Source organism: Strix uralensis, chromosome 9 (assembly GCF_047716275.1).
Source record: "Strix uralensis isolate ZFMK-TIS-50842 chromosome 9, bStrUra1, whole genome shotgun sequence".
In the NCBI taxonomy this organism is placed as follows: domain Eukaryota; kingdom Metazoa; phylum Chordata; class Aves; order Strigiformes; family Strigidae; genus Strix; species Strix uralensis.
Genome location: NC_133980.1, coordinates 24,297,312 through 24,313,352, shown reverse-complemented (window position 1 = coordinate 24,313,352; position 16,041 = coordinate 24,297,312). Strand labels below are relative to the sequence as shown.

Here is a 16,041-nt window from a genome sequence, read left to right as displayed (position 1 = left end):
CAGTAAGGTCTCATTTGACTACCATCCATTAATTAGTAAGAGACTAACGCATCAGCTTCCACGATAGAATGCAAAACACTATTCCATCCTGAATAAATGTTTCATAAAAGCAATCAAGGAATTCCAAGAGGTGGAGTTTTCTTAATATTATCACACCCCACTGGGAATACGCATTTGTCTGTGCGTGATAACACCCAAAGAGCATAATTATCTCTCAGTGACATCTTATCACAAAGTATTACTTAACTGGCACTTTTATTTAGTCTCCTTTATTTGTATAAACACATACATCTTAAAAAAAATTGAATTGTTTTATAATTCTACATCTACAACCATGCAATAAATACCTACAGAACATATCAAAGTTTCAGAACTCCACGTAAACATAGATAAGAGAATGCAAGCAACTTCCAAAAAATCAATGTTATCAGCATTTAGAAATATCCAGCAGCATCTTAGCCCATACATACAAACTTACACTACAAGACCTTTACTTGCTTGCTCCCAACACCACCAGACACAAGCCCCTCCTGTACTAAGGTACTTTTTCCTGTCTGACCAAGGAAATTCCCCAACACATACATTGCACCACTATCAAGATTACAGTTTAAATAGAAATAAATTTAAGCCAAGCATATACTAACTGGCTGTCTCAATAGTTTCTCACATCACAAGACAGCCACAAAGCTAATTGTAAAATACAATATTCTTACAACAGCGAGTCCATGACAGACAGAATCCTACCAAGACACGGTGCCATGGGGCATCATGCCACTCTTACAGATCAGGTAAGCTGCCAATTCATACAGGGCAACTGAAAAAAAAAAAAATCAAGTCATTTCTCACCCCAAAACAGGCGCCATGCTTATTCTACTTCACAGTATTTCTCAGCCTTTTTTTTCCTCTGCAGCTAGAGGCATGTGCCACATCAACAGGTATTAGGTAACAGGTATTAACTAAAGGTACACAGTGTTTTAAATAGTAAAAAAATCTATTATTTAAAAGTTTAGATGCCAAGGCGCAAGCTCAAGATGTTAGATTTCCTCTGACAGTATATGATTTCATGAGCTCTTCACATTAAAAAGGAAGACACATTTCCTGGTGATGAACTACACCGCTGAAAGGAAAACACAGGGCCTTGAATTAGAGTTTCTGACAGGTAAATTTAAAAAACCACACATACAAAAAAACCTTACAATATTTTGATGCTAATCAACTTTCATTTCTGATCTACATTTAAACTGTTGTTTCAAGCACTGTTACTTGCCTCACTGAAACTAAAGAGCCTAGGTCATGTAATTTAATATTTGACTCATCATGCAAATTAAATCACACCATTCCCATAAGACAGCATATAGGTTTTAAATAAATCCTACGCACCTAGATGATCACATACCAAAATTAAATTTTCTTTTAAAAAAAAAAATCTAAATAAGCTCCCAAAACACTACATACATCCTAGTTTCAATACTAGTAGTATTTTACAGATCTGCATGAAAAAAACAATGAAAAAACTTTTTTCTTTTGTGGAACACAGAGATCACGCTGTGTTAGCTTTCTGTGGGTTAGTCTGCAAAGAAATTAGGATCTTAACAGCCCTCACATAGTTATTTCTGCACAGAGGCCTATTAGAACATGAGTAACAATTGTAGGAAGAGGCCTTAGACCCGGACACCGAGAGTACTGCGTAAGTTGGTGCCTGCTCCGCACCTCCCATCAATTCACGTAATAAAGAGTATAACAAAGAGGAGATTTTAACTGGGTGTCTGCTGACCCAAAGGCCAGCTCGGGCGACGACTGCCCACCTGCATTTGCCGCTGCCGCCTGGCTGGGACGGAGAGTTCCCCTCCGCAGCCCGTCCCGAGAGGGGCCGGGCAGCAGCGGCTCCGCTTCTGCGGGCTGAGGTAAACCCTGCGCAGTTTTGCATATTAATTCGTTACCCAGCTACGGCATTTGAGGAACTTCGGGATAAAAGGCGCTGCCGCACCAGCGAAACACAGTCTGTACCCTTCCCCTCGGGACCGCCTCCGGCTTTGACACACCGGCACAGAGACACCCCCCGCGCCCCCAAAGGGCACAGACCCCCCCGGCGAAGCCCGCACCAGCCGGGAACTGCCCCGCTCCCCAGGCCGCCAGCGGTGCTCCCCAGCCAGCGCCGCCTCCGCGGCCAACCCGGCCGGCAGGACTCGGCCGGCCCCCGCCCAGCACCGGCCGCCGCCGAGCGGGCAGACGGGGCCGAGCAGCGGCGGTCACCGGCCGGGCCAGGCCGCGCTCCCCGGCGGCCTCCGCGGCCCGCAGGGCACGGCCCGGCCCTGCCCCGAGCGGTCGCCCCGCACGCACCGGCCGCGGCGCCGCCTCCCGGCCCGACCCGGCCCCGCGCCGGGGTGGGGAAGCGGCGGACAATGCGCGCCGGGCCCGGCGGCCTTCGCCCCCCCCTCAGCCCACGCACCGCCCACCGGGCCCGGGCCCGACCCGCCGCCGGCCTCCCCCCGCCCCGCCGCGCCGCCCGCGGTACCTCGGTGCGGAGCGCGGCCTGGCGCCTCCTCGGCGGCGTGTCCGGCGGGGCCTGCCCCTGGCGGCGCGACCGCCCCGGCTCCGGCGGCTGGCGGCGCGGCTCCGGCGGCTGCAGGCAAGAGGCGCGGCGCGGCCCCGGCTCGCCCGGCCCCCTCCCCCCCCCCGCCCCGCGCTCTGCTGCGTCGCAGCGGCCCTTCCCTCGCCCGGCGGCGGCGCGCGGCGGCGGCAGCGGGCGGCGGGGCGCGGGGACGCTTCCGCCCGCCGCCGCGCGCCAGCGCCCCCTGCCGGCGCGGAGGACCGAGGGCGGCGCCCGCGCGGGACCCCGCCCGCCGCGGGAGCGGGAGCCCCGCCGAGCGCCGCCCTCCGCGGGGGGGGGGGGGCGTCGGGGCCGCGCCGCTCCGCGGGGAGACGCGGCCTCGGGCCGCCCCGCGGCTGCTCGTGGGAGACCTCCCGCGCCATCGCCCCGGCTGGCGGGTGGGTGCCAAAGCACCCCCCCCCGGGGGCATGTGTTACTAAGATTTAACTTTTGTTATTACTCCTTTTATGAGTTATTAGCATGTAAATATTATTATTATTTTGTTCTATATTAGTATTTAGTGGTTTTATTATTTAGTATTTATTGGTTTATCATTTTTATTTATTATTATCATTCCCCCTCCCCTCTTTGCTCTAACCTCCCTGCACCCCCTGCACTGTCAGAAAACTCTTCCCCTCCACGCCGCAAACCTCAGGGCTCAGATGTGGGCCTGTGACGCAGCATCGTGCCTTGGACTTGGACTTCAGCCGGCCCCGCGCATCAGGCTGCCAGTGAATTATAGTCCGAAGGTTTTCTGCTAGTTCCCATCGCGGCACGGAAGGGCTTTGGGCTGTTTCTGTGTCCCTGTCAGGTAATATTCATATGTTCTTGCCGTGACAAATGCAGATTAGCCTGAAATGAACTGAAAAAAGCCCAGCTCTCTCCCAGCATAGATCTGCTGATGTCCATTACTGCAGTATAATACATAACGTGATATTAAAGCAGAAAGATATATTTTTATGGAACAAGTCAGGAATTTCTTACAAGCCATGAGGTGAACCTTGCCCCCGCGGGTCTGATGCGTTACTGCCATGCAGCAGTGTGGGACTTGCTGGCCTGGTTTCCCAAAACGTCCTTAAACTCCTCATGCTCTGCTGCACTGTATGGCTCCAGCTGACAGCTTCTATCTTCAGCTTCTTTTAATTACGTGTCTCCACATCCCCTTCCTGCACTCCCCCGTCACATCACTGGGGAGGGTTTGGGTCGGGCTTCTTGATGCCGTAATTTTTTCCTGCAGCAGCATGTTGCTGCTCTGAACTTCATGTGTCACGGTTGCCTTGTCTGCAGCGTTGGCAGGCAAAGCTGCCTCCTGCGGCCCCTCGGGCTCCCCCTGGGACGCTGAGCTGGACAGGGCAGCTCTTGCTGGGCGGCTTGGGCAGGCAGGCACAGAGGGGCTGAAGCTCCTCTCACTTAGGCTGTACTCACAGCTAAGCGAGCTCGTGTTATACAGAGTGAGAATCTACTCTAGCTACAGTGAGGTGACTAGGTGGGTGAAAAGCAAAAGCGATTTCTGTAGTGACATTAGTGCAGTGTAGTTTGCACAGGGTGCTGGACCTACACACTCCCCTGTGGACTGCAGGGTCGCCTCTTTTTCCCCATGCCTGGCAGGCGTTCCCTTCCCCCAACCTGGAAGTTTACCAAATTAAAAAAAAAAAACAAACAAACTCAAACATAAGCGAAAATAGTCTTCACACCCAGACAACGAATAGCACCCCCAGCTGTCCGAGAAAACACAGCAGTCCGGCAGTGCTTGGCTGGCCTACCCAAGCAGCATGTTCGGCCCTTGTGCTGCCCCATATGTTGCATTTTTGGATATCTATCACGTGTACTCTGCGCTAGCTGTGTCTTTTAGCAGCAACCTCGAGTATTTCACAGGCCAAATTCTCACCCCTGTGAGATGGGTTTTCATTCCTGGACCCTTTACGTGTTACCCACCTGCAGCATCCCGTTGGCTTCCCTGCTCAAAGCCCCCTTGTTCTCCTCCAGTTCCCACCCTGATGGCTCCCTGGGCTTGGCTGTGCCGTCCTGCAGGAAATGACAACTAACAGCAGAAGAAAAGAGATTCCTGATGCCATCTCCAGTGGGGAAAGATCTCACAGAACATGTGAAATGCTTGGCCAACAGGTCTTCTTGAATCAGCCCGCTTAGTCAGCAGTGTGCTGCAGCTTGGATGCAGAAAAATGTTTCTGACCACGCTTGCAGCCACCCATGCATCCGACAGCATGGAAGCACAGAGGAATTTGCACTGGGTGGTGTGGCTGGGCAGCTACAGCAGTGCTGGTTTGGTGGGGATGCTCACCTGGCCCGGCACTGCGGGCTCCGGGTCCAGCCTGGCAGCGTGCCAGTGCCACTGGGGGCTACCCCAGCCAGCCCTGCTGTGGTCAGCACCTCACCGGACAGGACATGGGGGTATAAGCAAGTACAGATAAATATATATATTTTATATATATATATATGTAAAAAGATATAAGAGCAAGTGTGTATATACATTTTTTTATATGTACTTGCTTATATCCCCCAAATATATACTTGCTCTTATATAAAGATATAAGAGATGAAGGCGCTCTGGACCTGAAGCAGGCAGGGGACACGCTGCCTGTGTGAGGTGACAGGACCTTGGGGAATGGCTTGCAAAGTTTGCCTGGGCCCACGGCGTGCGGTTGGTGAAACACTGGCAGTTTGTATATCCCACTTGTGAGCTGCGAATAATTGTTTTCAAAGCCAACATGGAAAGGGTGTGTATGTCTGGGTTCAAATTGTTAACCTGTAATTATGCTAAAAATTTTCAAGTTTAAACAGATAATACTCAGGGTACTGACTAGAGAGAAGAAGGAATTAAAGGCAAACGCTAGTACAGGAATTTGACACCAGCTCCTGGAAAATAGACACTACTGCTTTACAAATGACCACTGGAAAAAAGATCATGCAAGTAATGGGTTCAGTGCAATTACCATCCCTGTGTAGTATACTGCAGGGAAATCCCTGAGCAGAGAGAGCATGATTTTTCTAAGCTCTTAGAAGCAGGAATTAAATTCAGCATGTGAAAGAGCTCTTAGTTCACTAGCAATTCACTAATTCACAGCCATGACTGAGACATCCATTGTGAATTAATTAATCCTTGCAAAATAGGAAGTGAATAAACATTAAAAAGGCCAAGTTAGTTCACGGGAAGAAAAAAAATGAGTTAAAAAGGCAAGCACTCAGGTGCTTTGCTCAGGAGGGACAGACAGCTGAAGGGGATCCTAGGGTTTTTTGCTGCTGGTTCGAGGTCCAGGGAGCCCTGCAGCTCAGCTTCAGCTCCTCTAATCACTATCCAACACAGACAAATGGCAAAGTGGGGGAAAATACTATGTCATCCTGCGAAACTAATGTTTCTTCAAGCAGCTCTGTTTTGCTTACCTTTTTTCTTCCTTTGACCGTACCTGAGGCAGAGCCGCGGTGCTCCGCGCAGGATTCCAGGCCCTGCGTGGCAGCAGCTGGCTCTCCAGGACCAGCCTCCCTCGGCTCTCCTTGAGGCCAAGAGCGGGTGGAGGCAGGGAGGTGGCCGACAGCATCACAGGCTCCTGTGGTTCAGCCAAAAACCAGGCTGGGCCAATGCGTCCCTGCAAGAGCATCACGCTTGCAGGATGTCATTCACACTGGGCTGGTTTCCTTAAAGAGTGGCAACACAACTTCTCTCAAATACAATTTTAATGTAGGTCCCCAGCAGCCCCAAGGGTCTCTGTCCCACCCTGTCCCCAGGGATCGAGGCTTGTTTCTTAGTCACCCTGCTGCACCCTCAGTGCTTCGCGCAGGGGAAGTAACTCATCGCCTGGCTCATCTGTTCTCTTCTCCAGGGCTGTAATGCAGTAGGACACACGTGCCCTTTCCCTTTGGAGGATGTTTCCTTCTCTCCCCAACTACGCTGCTGTGGGGGCAGGTGCCAGGTGCCTCTCGCCATGTCCCACGCAGCATCCCTCCCCCCAGGCCTTGCAGCCTGCCACACACTTTAGGATGTCACTGCCCATAGCCCAAATGGTCACAACCCTGAACAAGGTAAATGTCACTCCTACAAAAAGCCCCACGCTGAGTTTTACTGGCAGTGGTGCTGTGAGAGGTCCCAATCACGAGCCCCGTTTGCACAGAGCCCAAACCATCGTAGGAAAGTGGGGCCGGGAGCACAGAGGCAATTACTGCGTGGACCTCAGGCATGTCACTACCTCGCCATGCGATGGGATGGAGGTGTTCCTCTGCCACCTACACGGCCATCTCAATAGGTACAACGCAGCCCATCTGAAAAAATAATCTGGGTCTTCTTGCCAGCTGCCTTGATAAATATGCAAAGAGGAAAGAACATAACCAACATCCAGTTTATGTTTTAATTGGTCAGAGGCATGCACTGGTGTGATTCACAGACCAGAGCTCACGTTCCTGGTCCCCAACAAAGTGTTTCCGGGAAAAGGCTTTGGGGAGGAAATATTAGGAGTAGGAATGACTGGAGTTATGCTGAATATCTTGTACTTAAAGTTCAGAAGAACAAGAATCCTGAATCTTTCCATGGACTTTGGACCAAGCTGAAGCGACTGAATTTAATCACCCAGATTTCACAAAAGCCTGTGACTGTTCCTGAAACTGCATTTCACCCGTTACTGGCTGGGGACGTTCACCGCAGACTTTTGAAGCTTTTCTCAAAGAAACATGGCTGGGTAAGCATTTTGTTAACTTTCAGTTCATTCAATTAATACATAATGAACAAACTCACACCCCCCAAACCTATTTACTTTAGATAGCACAAATAAATGTAATTGTCGTCCATAGCAGTTAGGTTGGTTTTTTTTTTTTCTCACAGGGATGCTATGATTTATCCTCAATTCAAGGTGCCATTTCAGAATTAAAGCACATTTTTAAAATATTATTGCAAATCACAAGAACTAAGAGTAGCATGTAAAGACTGTCAGAAAAGAAAAACAATTACCGGAAGACTCATAGGGAAAAAAATGTGTTGCAAATTCCTTTCCTGGACAGCAAGAAGAGCAGTATGTCATTCTGCAGAACCATGCCCTTTTAATAAACTTTTTATTATTGCGGAACAATTGAAAGTTATCTATAAATCGCAGCATCCATTCCAGCAAGAATCTACTACTAAAGCCAAAACCAGATTTTCATCAGTGTGATAAACATGAAAGGAAATAACAGAAGTCACCCTTTAACAACAGCACCGTAGAAGAATGTATTTCCTGAGTCTAAAAAAAAAGGCAAAAAACCAGTCAAATCCATCCATTAATTCAATAGTGCTGGAAGCAAATACATCAGCAATGCCCAAATCATGCAGGAAAGACACGAGGTTGCGAACACTGGTGAAATGATTAAAAAGGATATTCCATATATTGGCAGGAGCCTCTAGTTTTCATCCTTTTAACACTCGTACTGTAAGCAATGGCAGAAGACAGCCTTGGTCTGGGAACCCGTGCAGGTGCCCCCAGGCAGGCAGCCCACACAGGTGCTCTCTGTAGGCAACATTTTGCTCTGCTGGTCACCCAGCATGCCTGAATGATCAGCCACGTGAGGCAGCCTCGCTCCACGTGTCCATGCAAGAGCTAGCTGCCATGTAAAAATGTCACGAGGCTTTGGGAGAAGAGAGGCTGAGCTACCACAGAGGTACCTGAGGAACTTTCTCTACCGACCTGAATTTACCCACTGATCTTTGTGAAAGGACTGCTTTTCTTCTATTATTTCTCAGCACTCTTATTCTCCCACTTCTGCCAAATCAATTCTAAAATAGAGAATCATTGAAGGAGAAAGATTTTTCCTGGTTATGGGAGTACGTTAAGGTTGAAAGCCAGCAAAGGGGAATTGGAAGCCTATTGCTCATCCTCTGGGGAGCCGGCTTCTTTAGTGACTCTTCCTCAGGTTCAGCACTACCAAAACGACTGGTGGGGTTGTTTTTTCAGATGCTTTCCCTATTTTTTTACATTTTAAAGGAATTATGAACCAAGTTTACTAACTTTCATATTTCAGTAGCACTCATTAAGCTCTGAAGCCCACACCCTCTGGGTAATGCTGCTATGCACTTACTTAGACTTTACCCCTTCGAGGGACTTTTCAGAAACTAATTAATTATCTCTTACAGCAGAAAACTGCTGCAGTGAACGTCATGGGTTTGGTGCTGCTGTTCAGCTGGATTCGGTCTCAACTGCTGTGTAGCTAGGTTAACACAGGAGTCATTGCCACGTCGCTTGACACTTAAATCTATGTTGAGTCCCTCCAGCAAATCCATGCAGAGACCCTCCCTGTGACTCTCCAAAGCTTTTCTGTGCCTCTTCTCTTTTTCTTCCTCTACCTCCTCACGATGGGATCTCTGGCTCCCAAGGAGGAAAGAACTCCAGAGCTCTGCCTGTCCCCACCTTCAAAGTCAGGCACTGGACTGGAGAAGGGCTGAGCCCCTTTTCCCCAGCTCAGCAGGATTCACCTTCAAAAGAGAATTCATTTACATTCTACAGCAAAATTCGTACCTTCAGAAAATCTTCCGTGTGCAGGTGTGCAAGTGAGTCACTGTCTGCATGTGTGTATACATACACACCAGGAACGGGGAGACGGGAGAAAACATCGTCTTCAAAACACAACAAAACACCCAGCTGATCACAGGGAATCTTCTGGAAAACTCCTTGGGGAGCTCACATGTGTCGTGGCCTCTTGCTTTTTGACTGCAAAGCCAGGGCACAGCTTCTAATGTTAAAAATAGACAAGAAAAAAAAAGGGTTGTGACAGTGGGGTTTTTGTTATTATTTTTACATTCTCATTATGGAGAAGCTGAAACATGTGCAAGCTCTGCTTTTCCCCTTCACAGACTGGACCATGGAGCATCACCCACCTTCTCATGACTCCTGGCTGCTCTTCACCCCATCGGGGCTCTGGTCTTCCTTCCACCGAGCGACTGGGCCTCAAGAGCTAGCAGGACTTCTTACAGCCTTTGGTTCTTCTAAACGAATAAGAAATCCTCGTCCCTATAAAAAAGGAGAGTGTCCTAGATATATTTCAAGAGGGAAGAAAAATAAAGAAACTAAAGAGGAGAGAGGCATGGTTAAAACCAGACAGTATTTATAAAACAAAAAGCAGTATAAAACTTTTTGCTTTAATTGGTAAAAAATTTAGATATAAAAATACAGATATAAAAAATTAGCTTAGAGAGCAGGATGTCATTTTATGTGCAATTCAGGACGGGCTGGGCTCACAAAGACCAGAGACCCTGCAGCTCCTGCCCTCCCATCTTAAGCCCTTGTGTTTTCTGCTGTCCTAGCAGCAGCCAGGCTGTGCCGAGACTGAACCAGCAAGTGCAAAAAACTCAAGTGAGCGTTTCCCCACTTCCTCGGGTGCTGCAATCCCAGCCCTGCAGCACCAGAAATGAGCAGCACGTAGGAAACGCTGCTGCTAAGCCCGGTGTGCTGCTGGCTGCCCTGCTGCCCCTGCAGCAGCCCACCTGCCCACGGCCCAGGACAATGGGCTGGCAGCAGGGCTGCGAGTCGCTGTCCCCGCAGAGCACTAACGGTGACTGGCCTAGTCACCTCATTTGTGCTGACAAGGTATTTTGTGCCAGGGGGTCAGGATGTGGTATCAGTACACGTATACACACGTACTATAAAAAGAAAGCTGCTATTGGCACATGGCCAAGCCAGGACGAAAGCCACATTTACTCACAACCACAGAAGAGATATTTGTCTCACAAAGGTAAAACCTAACCCAGATCCTTCTGTGGCCTCGGGAACCAAGAAGCTATAAAGAAACAAGCTGTGTGGGATGTGCAGGGGCTGGAATACGAGATGTGCAAGGGTTGAGATATGGGGTGTGCAGGTGCTGGATATATGGGATGTGCAGGGGCTGAGTACAGGGTGCTGAGCCTGGGTGCAGATGTCTGGGGAACCAGGCACCCATGTTGCTGTGAAAATTAAGCTTACTGAATAAACCAAGCACTTGCTGCATTATAGATGAGGCTTCTTATCAAGGTGACATCTGGTAACATCACACACACAGACACACAGAGTGTTAGAAAGCCCAGAGCTGCCCTCCTGAATGAAACAACTCCAGGGAAGCCCCATGAGGAAAGTTCAAGAACCCCCTTGAATGGTCCCTTGAAACCCCCTACACCCTCTCCACCAAGCTTGGCTCTTCCCCCTCATACCACCACTTTTGCACAGGCAAGGGGCTAATCCTTATCAGCCTGTCACCACTCACAGGGCTTATCAGATTTTCTTCTTCCTATAAGGTGCTCTTGGCCTAGGAGCTGTGTTGCAAGCAGCAGCTTTCTGGCTGCAAAGCAGCATATAAGACTTCCTCCGGGGCCAGGAGCACTGCTAACCCGCCAGGCAGGAGACGGCTTGAGCAACAGCAGGAGCATCAGCTGATCCTTAACACGAAGGCTGGATGGGGGTGTGTGAAAGAAAAGCTGAGAATTACTCAGCTGGTACCAGCCTTGTAATTATTTCCTATCCCAGGAGTCTACTCCTGAAGATGGTAGAGCCAGCTGGTACCAAGGAAGCCAAGCTGGGACTAGTAAGGTTTGGTGCACTCACACTCAATAAAGGAGCTGGATGGAGAGACATCAACAGCATTTCCAGAAGATGTTCAATGCTACTTCTGGAGCTGGACTTCCCCTGTGATGAAAATACTGCATGTAGCGCTGTCCAATGCCATCTATGTCTTCTCTTTCTCCATCTGTAAATGTCTTTGGAGCAGGTGAACCTCCAGCTGTGTTCCTACCCCTGTCTACACCATGGTGAATTGCATAGGTCATCATTGCCTTGACAGGCCACCACTTGACCACAGACATCAAGACTCATCTCACAGATCTCTTCTGCCTCTTCCCTGCTCACCATACAACTCTCACCAGCCACAAACCCCATAACCTCCCAGCCCTCTGCCAAAACCGGTGACCTGGTACAGACAGCGTCACCCCAGCCCCAAGGATTTAACCGATACAGCCTTCCAACACAAAGGATTTCGGGAGCAGCCTTCCCCAGCACCGCTGCAGCTCCCCTCGCTGAAAGCTCTGGCATTGCCTTTGGTCCTGTGTCCCATCATGGATGGTGTCTGCTGCAAAGGGACTGTTCTCTCAGCCGGCTCTCCTTACAATAGCAAATGACTGCAGATGATCTTCTCCACGCCTTAGGCACAGATAAATCATCCTTTGCTTTTCTGTCCCAGCTCATTTCCAGTGCTATCCTGTCCTGGCTGAGCTGTGGGACATGTGGTCCCCCTGCAGACCCTGCTGCACCAGCCTGAGATGGGACATGGAGGGTAGAACATCCCAAACTGAAGCCAGTCTGGAGATGTAGCCGTGGTCCCCCTGGGCAATCCAACAGTGAGTAATCTCTGAGCGGCTGCGGTTTACGTGCTTGTGCACCAGGAGCCAGCCTGCCTGCCCAGGCACCACCTGCGCCCTCCGGACCCGGCACGTCCAGTCACCGTGCCGGCATGTCCTGCTGCTCCTCACATTCCTCTCTTGCTGTAACATTTGGCGAGCAAACCGCTCCTGGGTGACACAGGGCTTTGGGACAAGCTGCTTGGGATCTACAGCTATCAAGTAACCTACAGATTTAAACCTTTTAAAGGAGAGCTTTGCCCCTCATTTTTAAACCTCAACCTTGAACCAGAACTGATCTTCTGCAAAACCTGGACAAAAACCTCTTTATTCATGACTAAAGCCCCTGCAAAAACAGCCTCTCCTTTGTGAATGTTTGCTTACGGCAAGGGGGGTCTAGAGCTTGTCCCCGAGGGAGAGAGCGCAGGGTGCAGAGGATGCACTGAGGTTGCGCGTCAGGGCTGACCTGCTCCCCATGCAGCTGCCCCCACCGTACCCTGCCCACTGCCTGCCTGCTCCCGTGGCTCCCAAATCCACGCTTTGCTCCTCAATTCACAAACCCTGCGTTATTGCATGTGCCGAAAGCAAAGATGCTATAATAAAAGCAGACCCAGCAAACGCAGACACAGCTGGAAGTGCTGGATGGACCAGGACGCCTCGAGCACCCTGACCATCCCCCTGAAGGCTTGCTTGCCCACTGGCACCTCCTGCGGGCCAGGGACCCACGCTCCCACAGCCAGCCAGCAGAGCCACCTCAGAAGAGGGGCAAGCAGTCACTTAACTGGGGACAAATCCAGGCCAGATGCATGCCCAGCCTGGAAAGGAGAGGGGATGGAGTGGTCCTGCTGTGAACCACACGGGCAGTAGAACGGGCAGTGCTCAGGAGCACCTGCTCATCTCTCCTCCCACTCTCCCATGGCAAATCCATCACTGCAAAAGGCTCAGCCACATTAACAAGGCCATTTTGTCAACCGGCCAGGGGCCTGGGGCGGACTCAAGGGCTGCCCCAGTGCTCCACAGCCCTCCTGGTTAGTCCTGTCATGTTGTGAGCTGTGCCCACAGCATCACCCCTAGTTGCAAGAGGCAGGAGGGACCAGCCTGGGTGTGCACACAGGTGTCTGGTGACATGCAGCATCCTTCCTGCAGCATGGGGCTCCTCAGCCCAGCTGAGATGGTTCCTGCTTCCCAGCCACCATGCAGGGACAGCTCTGCTGATAGAAGAAACATGGGAGACACCCACAGCAGGGGTTTAGGCTGCTCACCCCAGCGCTTGACCCCAAAGAGGCAACACTGCTCCACCTCAGGCTTTCTCCACCGGCCCCAAGCAGGGAAGAGGCACAGCTGCCCCAGCACAAGGCAGCTTCACCGGCAGGAGCGGCTCTGCCCTGCCCAGAGGAAATGGACTGGGGCAGAGATGAGGCAGAACAAAGCTTGGAGGAATTACAGGAATAATCACAGAACTCCTCAGCTTTAACAGCAAACCAGAATTAGTTACCTTCTTATGCGAATTTTCTTGGCTCTGCTCCCTCTAGGCATCTCACTTTTTTCCTATGAAGTACCTAAACTGAAATATTACCAGCTTTCATGGCAAAAACTTATTTAAAACCATTTTATTTCAGCAGCCAGAGAGAAGGGGAGACAGTGAACGAAAGGTTCACAGAAAATACTTTTTTCTCTCAATCTTTTTTCTTTCCATTAAAAACATCTTCTTTCCTCAAAATCCGTCTCCCAAGGATTTTTCAGCTGGTCCTAATCAATAGGGTTGGGTTTTTTTTATTATTATCTCAGCAGAACCTTTTATTTAAAAGCTTAACTAAAGACACCCCTGCTGTCCTGTCACTGATCCTGTCCCGGGCCCTTGGCTGGCGGAGGGCTCGCCAGTGCCTTGGCCAGTGCGTGTGGGACCGCCCAGCCCAGCCCAGCCACCCGGCAGGTACCTGCCCTCCATCTCCTCTGCTGCCTGATGCCATGGGGCAGCCAGCTCCTGCACAGCTGGCTCTGCAGACCAGCTGAGACCATTTAGCACTTCGAGAAGGTCTGTCCTTGGCCGAAGTGACACACTGGATGCCCCAGAGGGAGCAGGCAGGGGGCAAGAAGGGGACACCCCTGCTCAAAGCCCTGGGGACGCGGCAAAATTCTCTTGTCCCGCCGCCCCCTGGCTGCCCCAGACCCCTCCCCAGCAGGACTGGGGGCCGCTGACCATTTCTCTGCTGGTTATTAGATTGTTCACGGCTCTCAGGTTTGTTTGAATAAGCCCTTTTGTTCGCCATCGCTTTCCCACGTCCCTTCGTTCGCCAGGCAGTCGCGTGTCCCGAGTCAAAGAGGAGCCCTGGCCGCCAGTCCCCAAAGAAAGTTTTCTTCGGAGCAAGACATCTGCGTTGGAGGGAACCTGCCAACATCTGCCACACTTTCCCCCTTTTCAAGAGCCTTTCTTTCCCTCTTAAAAAGTGCAGGAACAGATGTTAAAAGTTGTTTTCTTTCTCCAGGGTGTGAAATGTAGACAAATAGCAAAAAAGAAAACTCCAAGGAGCACTCACCCCTTTCTCTTTCTTTTTTTGTTTTTTGGAAAGCCCAGGAAAAAAGGGAGGCTTTGTTTATGAAGGAGAATCCCCTTTTCAGTGAAACCTGGCAGTGGGCAATGCAAAACGAAAGCGGGAATTTGCAGAAAGCTCCCTTTAATGCTTATTTGCATTGGCCTGTTGGGTCCCTACAATCCCCAGCACAGATGTCAGCCTTCCCCCAAAGCCAGGGCAGCTCTCCCGCCTGCACCCCCCGTGCCTCCAAAATAAAGGCCTTTGCCCTGACTGAGAGGTGTAAAATAACTGTTTACAGCAAAAGCTGCTCTTCTTTTTCACTGCAGTGCTGTCTTACAAATGAACCTTGAAATGAGCTCACCCGGAGCAGACGCCAGCAGGCAAGCCAAGGGGCTCGCTCCACCGAGGCTGGGGCTCAGCTGCCCTGCGTGGGCTGGGCACGGGCCCTGGCTGGGTGCCAGGGGCCACCACACTGTTCTTGGCCCCCATCAGACCCGTCTGTCCCCAGTACCCACCACCTCACCACCAGCACCCCCCTACCTGCCTGCTTCATGGAAGCCAAAGCAACAGGGGAAGCCTGTGTGTGACCCTCTCGCAGGGCATCCCCCTCTCCCAGGAGCTCGGCAGCACCTTGCAGGGTAAGGAAAGTGGGAGGGAGGATAAGGCAGAAGCAGCAAGTCCAGGCCAAGGAGGAAAGGGAGAGTGAGGGAGCAGGTGCCACCACCACAGAGACCAGAGAGACCTTTCCTGGTGGCGCTGAGGCTGGCCAGCCCCTGGACCACTAACATGGGGGGCTCACACAGCACCCTGCAGCCATGCCCAGCCAGGCAGGCATGCCAATGGGCACAGGACATGTTTTTCAGAGATTTTAGGCCATTCTGCATTTGCTAACACTTCTGCCATGCTCAGCTGGGCCAGAAGCCAAGTCGTCTCAGGCTTTCCCCTGCTGCCCTGACTGTCTTGGGAAAGTGCCTCTTTCTGCACGAGGTGGTGGTGGAGAGGTGTGTGGGGGAACATACACACCACTTCACCCACCGCCTGAGCCAAACCCAGCTAGAAGCTGTGTGCCCAGGTGACAGGCAGGCACTTTGAGCCTCAAGCACCCTAAAAAACTGCCCAGAGCCAGGGGTGCGCCCACTCCGTGCCCCCCTATCCATGGGCAGGGCAGAGCCCTACTCCAGCCCACCCGCTGACTCTTCCACACCGAGCTGCTGGAGTCGTGTGGCGATACGGATGCCTCAGCTCGCCTTTTATAAATACCGGCAACACTCCACTTCCCAAGTTGGGCTGGAGAAAGCTTGAAAAACCAAAGGAGTCTTCACTCGTGAGCAGCCAGGGCTGGCTGATGCGAGAGGCTCCTGCACGGTGCAGTGGGACCTCCTTTGGCTGTCTGTGGGGGGACGCACCTGAGATAAGGAGCCCATCCCTGCTCCCTTCACCTGGCACAAAGGACAAGTTACCAACCTTCCCCTCCCAAACCCTCCTCTCCCAGCACAACAACCACACCAGCCTGTCTCGGACCCTTGCCAAGTAGGGTGTTTATAAAACTGGGTAACTGCACCTCAGCTCCGCATTTGACTGAC

The 16,041-nt window shown here is 51.3% G+C and overlaps 1 protein-coding gene and 2 long non-coding RNA genes across 5 annotated transcripts in view; 1 reads left to right on the top strand and 2 right to left on the bottom strand.

The window, feature by feature from the left end:
• Window positions 1-2,648, bottom strand: part of CAB39 (calcium binding protein 39) — a 42,974-nt gene extending 40,326 nt beyond the window's left edge. The window contains exon 1 of one of the 3 annotated variants that reach the window (XM_074877764.1): window positions 2,516-2,648. The gene's annotated coding sequence lies outside the window, so the exon portion shown is untranslated. Of the gene's footprint in view, window positions 1-744; window positions 815-1,805; window positions 1,824-2,515 lie in introns of those variants that run through there. The other 2 variants (XM_074877766.1, XM_074877765.1) reach the window with 2 other exon arrangements.
• A 3,761-nt stretch (window positions 2,649-6,409) lies between these two features.
• Window positions 6,410-9,748, top strand: LOC141947080 (uncharacterized). Its single transcript, XR_012630018.1, has 2 exons — window positions 6,410-7,275; window positions 9,417-9,748. It is a non-coding gene; the product is annotated as an uncharacterized LOC141947080 (long non-coding RNA).
• On the bottom strand, window positions 7,627-9,570 carry LOC141947079 (uncharacterized). The gene is made up of 2 exons (XR_012630017.1): window positions 9,441-9,570; window positions 7,627-9,295 (listed from the first exon to the last, which is right to left on the bottom strand). It is a non-coding gene; the product is annotated as an uncharacterized LOC141947079 (long non-coding RNA).
• Window positions 9,749-16,041: the final 6,293 nt, after the last annotated feature.